This window comes from Gallus gallus, chromosome 1 (assembly GCF_016699485.2).
Source record: "Gallus gallus isolate bGalGal1 chromosome 1, bGalGal1.mat.broiler.GRCg7b, whole genome shotgun sequence".
Classification (NCBI taxonomy): domain Eukaryota; kingdom Metazoa; phylum Chordata; class Aves; order Galliformes; family Phasianidae; genus Gallus; species Gallus gallus.
In genome coordinates, this window is record NC_052532.1 from 31,197,522 (window position 1) to 31,204,980 (window position 7,459).

Consider the following 7,459-nt stretch of genomic DNA (forward strand, 5'->3'; position numbering starts at 1 on the left):
TTTGGCAGATTTTCCCATGCAGCGCCACGTACCAGCTGGGGCTTCTGCTGAATTTCATGCTGTTTTACGGCTGCAGTCCTAAGCTCTGGGCAAAGTTGCAGGCTTATGTTAAATCCAACTGCATGACAAAGGTGTGATGGTGGCAGATGGTCAGCACCATGTTCAGCACAGAGTGATTAGTCACCCCTGCTTGCGGTCATCGCTCCGATTGGCTTTGGGGAGAAAGCCCATTTTCCTGTCTTTGGTTTTACTGTGGTGTTGGAATTCGTAAAAAAAATGTGGCGGTTTCTCTCCTTTCTCTTGTGATTTAAACCATGCATTTTTGACATGGAAGATAGCAGCAGAAAATGTATGCATGGAGGGCTGAGCTGGGAATGGGAACCAGAAGTTCCTGCCTGACTTCTGCGTCTGGACACTCAGCTGGAAGGTTGCTTAGCTTTTGTTTGATTTGCATTGATATACTGTTACATCATATATGTGATACAATAGATTAAAAAAAGCCATGTGGCTCTTGTCAAGAAAAAGTGAACAAATATGCGCTTTTAGTAATCATTACCATGTGGCTTTTGTGCAGTTTCTACATATAACATTGAGTCACTTATATCCCACTGAAATGCTGTTTTTCTTTTGATCCGAGAGGACAGTTGAAACAACATCTTTATTGCTACAATAATACCTTTTCATTTCAGCTCCTTACATCTTCTCTGTAGCCACATCCCAGAGAATCTCTATGCAAGAAAGTGAGCTTCAGATATGTTTTCTTAATGTAATTTAAGCAAAATTTAAGAAAACGGGTTAAAAAAAGTCATCTTCCTTTTAAATTATTCTAAAATTGGTGGCAATAATGCAAAACAGAGATAGGAATGTACATCCACGTCCGGCAGTTCAGCATGGCAAGTGGAACGAGTTGTTGCTTCACAGACAGGTCTTACATATCAAGTCTTTTCTGAGTGAGTTCACATAACACCAGAGTGTGAGTGGTCATATTTAATCTTGTCAGTGGCGCTTTCGATGCTGCACAGTTTGGACTAACCTGCTTTAAAGCTCTGCTCTTTAACTCGTGCTGTTATTGTCTGCTACAGTTGTTGACTCAGTAGATTTTCTGATGTGGTCTGGGAATGAGTCCTTTTGGACTTTCACATTATCATATTACAATATACACCACACATTATTTATACTGGGGGTTAATTACATCATCTGAATGGAATTCGCTTTCCACTGTATCTAAAAGTTTGTATTTTAAAGTAATATTTTTCTTTTTATGGAAACTCAGAATAAAACTACGTTGATTCTTAAGGAAATGAGCTTTGCATTATGATTTTTGGTATACGCTTGGCTTTAAACAAGAATATTTGATTGTAACAGTTAACTGGGAATTGTTGTTACGGGATGAAATACATCACTTCTAAACTGTAATGGAATGTGGAATCTATCCAGCTAAGTGTAGCAGATAAATAAAATAAATAGCATTAAGTCCTCTCCAAGGCACAGAGTTGCTAAGTAAAACTTATCCATGTTTACTGTAATCTTAACTCTTCTCTCAAGCATTTCTATTTAATTTTAAAATAAAATCTGGAAAAGTTTTTAGGACCAGGGATTGAAATATGTAACCCCATTCATGTGAAAAACAAGTGGAAGACAGCATGTCATTATGTGAATACTTATTTTTTTGTTTGGCTGTCAACACATAAATGTGAAAATAAATTGGAGGGACTGACTGAAAAAACACATTTTTTGTCATGGCTTATTGGTGAATTTCAAGCCCTGAAGTTCATTTTGGGTCAAACAAATATTTTGTTTTCTTCCTGAAACACAGTGCCTCATTGAGTGGTGAGAGAAGCCATAGCAATGAAGGGCTGGATTGAAAAAATGGAGGAGGCGATCCTTCCCTTGCCCTTGCGACCAGGTGATGGCACTCAGTGGGATGTGGATGACCCCTCTGCATTACTCGCCTCATTTAACCAGGCTGCTTTGAGCCAGCATCTCCTGTCTCACAGGAACATGCCCTCATGATGGCTGTCCTCATCTCCCAGGAACAGCCTCTCAAGCTGTCATGCTTGGTCCCCTTTTCTGTGAATAGAAGGCCCCGTAGCCTGTCCCACAGGGAACGTGCCCCAGAGACCCTCCTGCCCCCACCCTTGTGCTCCTGCGTGCAGAGATCAGCTTTGAGAACCTGGCTCAGCCCTGGTCTCCTGGGGCTGTTTTGTGTACACAGTTGAATTCTGGTTTTGATTCATGAGGAACTTGATTTTTGACCAAAAATCTCCGTGCATGTGTGAGAAACTCTCAGTCGTGGTAGAAGCTCAGCTTCCACACTTCCTTTTCTCCCTTTGAAAGCAAATCACTCTGAATGCACTTTGGATATTAAAAATAAGAGAGCTCTTTTCTTCCTCTTCACCCCAAATGAAAAACAATTCAGTAACTTTATTTTTTCCTCCCATCTGATAAATAAAACAACCCCTTCCCTCAGATGGCCATGCAGGACAGTCCTGTCTGTGCTGCACAATGGCAGAAGGAGACCTCTGAAGTAGTGCCAGCCCAGCTTGCTTTGAAATGGGAGACAGCTGAGCCCTGTCAGCCTGAGAGAGCCTTCCTGAGCAGTGGGGCACTGGGTTAGAAGTCCTTCTTGATGTTCTCCTGCTTTGCTCGCACTTATCTCCTACCCCGCTGGTACAGTTTGTGTAATCAGGATGGTTTCAGCTGCAGACTGGTCACAGGTGGTGGCCTCGAGACCCAAAATGTTGCTGCAAACCACAGCTGATACAGGTCTTCAGAATCCATTTATAAAGACAATGCTTACTGCTTTCTGGTAAATTAATTACAGGTATGAAAGCATGACGAAACTTCAGTTTCATCTGAATGAGTCCATCCCTACCTTGTGACCTTCAGGGAGCAGCTGTGATCTCTGAAGCACCCAGGTTGGTGCACACATTTGAAAATGCCCACATTTTATGCACATTTGTACTTGATAATGGTGGCCAAGAGGTCTTGCAGAAGAAAGATAATTATTTCCCACTGCCTTTGTGTATTTCCTCACAATACTCTGGACTGAACTGGAAACCAGTTAAACAAATCCGTTTTATCGGCCTTGTAAAGCTTTCCTGATTGACTCCCTGTTGTGCTGTTGAAAACTGAGGGAAGCCGGAGGAAGGATTTGTCAAGATGAAAAAACCGCAAGTCACCAAGTGTGTATGTGTGTGTCTGTGCACAAAGAACAAAAGAAGAGGTGGAATTATGAAGCTCTTAATTTGTCAATAATGAACGGAGAGTTGCCAAGGCCCAATCTTCATTTATGAGCTGTCTTTAGTTGCAAAGCGTAGAGGACTCAAGATGAGGCTTGGAAAAGTCCTTTCTGGCTCTGTTTCATCTAGAGGCACCAGGGCTGGTGGGGTACTTTCAACCCGATATGATGCAGTGTATCCGATTGTCATTAAAATGTCACCCTGAGTACATTAGCATTCAAGAGCTAATTCAGTATGAACAACCAGAGATATGGCGATGGAAGACACAGGAAGAAATTGAAAATCAAACTGTGCTTTGGGTCAAATTGAAAGTTGATGAGTGATAGGACTCTATTTTAATACAAAAAGAGTGTACTCTGCTCTGTAAGAAACATATTTTTTGCTTCTTGCCTCTCTAGAGGTACTTTCTACCACTGGAACAGGAAATAGCACAATAATTTTGGGGGCCCAAGCCACCATTATTTTTCTTTCTGCCTGAGACTTGACTCCTTATACAAAGGATATCAGCAGCCCCTTCCCAGACTGAGGTTACTGTGGGCCAGGAAAGTAAGTGCTCAGAGTATCCTACTGCAGCAAAAGCTATCTTTTGGGTCTGCTTTTAGTTTTTAATCTAGGAATGAGGGGGAAGTTCATGGATGGCTACCAAACCATTACAGGTGGTTGAAAATATTTAACTCTGCTTTTTTAATAATAGGCAAACATTTACACTTAAAAAAAAAAAAAAAAAAGGGTTCTAAGATCTATCTGATTCCCTTGAGCCATTCAGCATGTTACTGACAAGATCAGTCTGGGATGTGGGATGCATTCCATGAAAACAACCTTTTCCCTTCTTCCAGGGCAGAAGTTCCCTGCAGGTGCCAGTCACCACTGCGGCTCCATCTGCATCAGCCAAGACTGAGGGGAAGCACTCTAGCTAAAACAAACACCCATCTTGCCTGTGAGGGGTCTTTTTCCTGTCACGTTATGAGGACTGAAGGGTGTTTTTTTTGACTTTGGAGCGGGAACCACATCTGTTGAACAGTGGCGGTGCTTGGGTGAAAGGTTTCTTTCCCTCAGCAGCGTGGGTGCGCAGGGAGTGCTCACTTGTGGCTCTGTTGGTGCAATGCCGATGGTGAGCGAGGTTATCATCCCCCAGGCTGCTACTAAAGGATGTCGTGCCCCCTCCCTCCCTTTGTCCAGTGCTGCCAAAACTTGCCTGGTGATTCAGCTGCTCCTCTCTTGGTGAGGAGCTCCTCAGACAGCTTCTGGTTTGGACTCCTCCGGGCCCCAAACCTGGGCCTGATGTGCTTGGCTGGACATAAATCAAAGCAGAACTTAAAAAAAAAAAAAAAAAAGAGTTGTTTGTGTTTTAGAGATACCATATCATTCAGACTTCAAAATATAAATTCTGTTTAAAGTCTTTTTCCCTCCCCTGTGGTTAGGCTTCGTTAGCTGCTAGACTTCCTTAGTCTCAGATACAGTGTTAGTATAGATTAAGGAGGAAAACAGGATCTTTGTTTGGGCTATACATATGTCTAGATTGTGCAGTGATTTACAGTATGTTTTTCTTCTTCCAGCTGTATGTCAGCTTGAGATGAACACTTCATTGTTGTCTAGCCACCTGTACTATCACAAAGTACCAGCTGACTCTATCCATGGTGCACAGAGGAAATGAAAAGATATTGGTCCTCTGAACAGAGCCCTTATCTCCTGATGATGGTGATTTGGATTAGCATTTGCTATGACCTTTGCTATGAATAATGTCCAAGCTTTTTATCCACTGTGGTATTGCTCTACCAAGGCTATCATGAGATGGCATGGAAATGATCTGCAGTGTTTTTGTTCTGCCTTTGTTGTGCAAAACTGCTGTGTCACATGCTGAGGGTGCCATGCTACCATGTCAACACCTGCTGGCACTGATGGGTATTCTCAGTCTCCTGAGATCATAGAAGCGTAGAATAATGTAATTGTTTGACTTGGAAGGGACTCTTAAATGTCAATCTAATCAAACTCCCCTTCGATGAATAGGGACACCTACAGCTAGCTCAGGTTGCTCAAAGCCTGATCCAGCCTGACAGTGTATGTCTCAGGGACAGGGCATCCTCCACCTCTCAGCGTAACCTGCTCCTTTGCCTCACTAGTATTGTAGGGAATGATTCCCCAGTGTGAGTAAGAGTAAATATGTTTGGTTTGGTTCTTTCCCTTTCTGGAGGTGCCTAGATTTCCTTTTCACCTCCCAGGATGTTGGCCAAGGTCACCACAGGGATGATTGTGTGGCCACAGCCTCGTGGCCTGGTGACTTAGTTTTCCCCAAAACCTGCAGTTGTGTTCCCCACTTCCATCTCCAACTTGCCCTGCTTGCCTTGTTCTGGCATTAATGCCTATGTGGCCAGCTCTGTTTTTCACCTTTCTGCTCTTTCAGAAAACTGATCATGAAGCTTGGCTGCAGTCAAAGAATGTCTTTTCTCTTGGTGGTGTGTCCCCTTTTCTTCCCTTGCTCATTTGGACATCCTCAGGGAGATGAATTGTTGGAAAACTAACAGAACCACCACAATAAAACCCAAGTGAATTTAATTTACTTTGGGTTAACACTTGCATGCTTGCAGGCTAGATGAGTAACAAAGCCAGTGGAAGAGGTGGGACAGGGACTTTCACTTCTGGCATTAGTTCAAGCATACTTGGCTCAGAGCTGGTGAGAAGCAGAATTCCCAGCCCCTAGCAGGTTCTGACCGTCATTTAATATCATGTGGTGTGTTAGGGATTTGGCTTATATTTGCCTGACAGGCAGCTAGAATGGGTTAAAATATGCTCCTCCCTCAGGCATGCATCTGAGTTCCTTTGTTGAAGGGATCGGGGTGCCAAGTTTGGGGCACACATCTGCCTGTGGGTGATGGCCCGTGGCAGTGTGGAGGCTGAAGATGCCCCCCCAGACACCATGGCTGTGTTTGCAGATGCTTGTCTCCCAGATATTGGGGCTCATGGTTCTCTCTGGCAGTAAGAGGGTAGGATCCCGCATGGCCTCTGAGGGGAGGCAGCTAGCTGCTGCATTTCACCAAGAGGAATATTTTTGCTCTGCAGTGTAATGTGAATGGATTGTAAGCGATGCCTGTGGGTCTCTTCCATGCTCATAGTGCAAGAATGGCCTTTTTTTTTCCTTTGTGTATATGTATGTTGCCTCTTCTATCTGCCCCAGCAGCCATTTCTCCCTCCAGCAATTCATTTCCTTTGTTTCTCATCCTTGCCAAACCTTTTTATCAATCTAGTATTTCTCTGAACTTTTTCCAAAGTTTTTCTAGACTTTCCACCTTGAATGAGCCTCATGAAAAAATGTAAACCCTTTTTTTGGGCAGAATACTTCTTGTTCTTCTGCTCCTCTGGTGATTTTTTTTTCTCCTTTTTTTTTTTTTTTTTTTTAATGAACACTCACAACACTTTACATAAAACCTAGGCTGACGTGCTGTAGGAATTTATTGAGCATTTCTACTTATTCCTGGCTTTGGGCCCAACTAAAGTCCCACTGAAGTCTTTGGTGGGCTGAGAGCAGTAAGGTCTATTTGTAAACTGACGATACTCCGTGCTCTGGATAATGCTGTATCTCAGCATCTCCCTCCTTCAGACACATGCTGTCCCTCCTTGCACCCCTTGTCACTTGTGAGTGACACAGTATGGGGACACTTTGCCCACTTGAGTTGTGCAGCTGCTGTCAGCCTGTAAAGAAAAGAGAAGGAGCTGCAGCTGACGGTCAGCCTCTGTTCCTGCCTGTGTCCCCCTGTGCCCCAGCAGCCCCTGTGCTGCATGGTGTCAACATTAATGTTGTTCTCAGACATGGTTCTGTTGCGACAAACATGCAGAAGTGCTTTACAAGTGACTTACCTCTGCTGGAACCCATCTGCTACTTTACTGCTGAATTTCTGTTACTTCTCCGCTGCCTTCCTCTATTTCATCCTTTTCTCATTGCAGCATGCCTGGGGGTTCAAACAGTTGTGCAGTGCAAAATACTCCAGATTTAAACACAGAGCAAAGCAAAAAGGTCCCCACCCTGAACTGAACTTGCCCCTTTAACACTGCAACATGAAGCCTGGCCAGGATCCAGCCTGGAGGCTTGCCTTGGAATTGCTCTTTAGGGCACAGATTCCTGCAGAAATAATAGCAGGAACCTGATCAGCTGGGCTTTGCCAGGCAGCTGCAGTCCAGCGAAGACATCTGCCCGCTCCCCTCCTTTGGGCTTCTCTGGGGTT

The 7,459-nt window shown here is 43.9% G+C and overlaps 1 long non-coding RNA gene across 1 annotated transcript; it reads right to left on the reverse strand.

Annotated features, from left to right (window-relative positions):
- Nucleotides 1–640: 640 nt before the first annotated feature.
- LOC112533248 lies at nucleotides 641–7,257 on the reverse strand. The gene is made up of 2 exons (XR_003077151.3): nucleotides 7,095–7,257; nucleotides 641–4,555 (listed from the first exon to the last, which is right to left on the reverse strand). It is a non-coding gene; the product is annotated as an uncharacterized LOC112533248 (long non-coding RNA).
- Nucleotides 7,258–7,459: the final 202 nt, after the last annotated feature.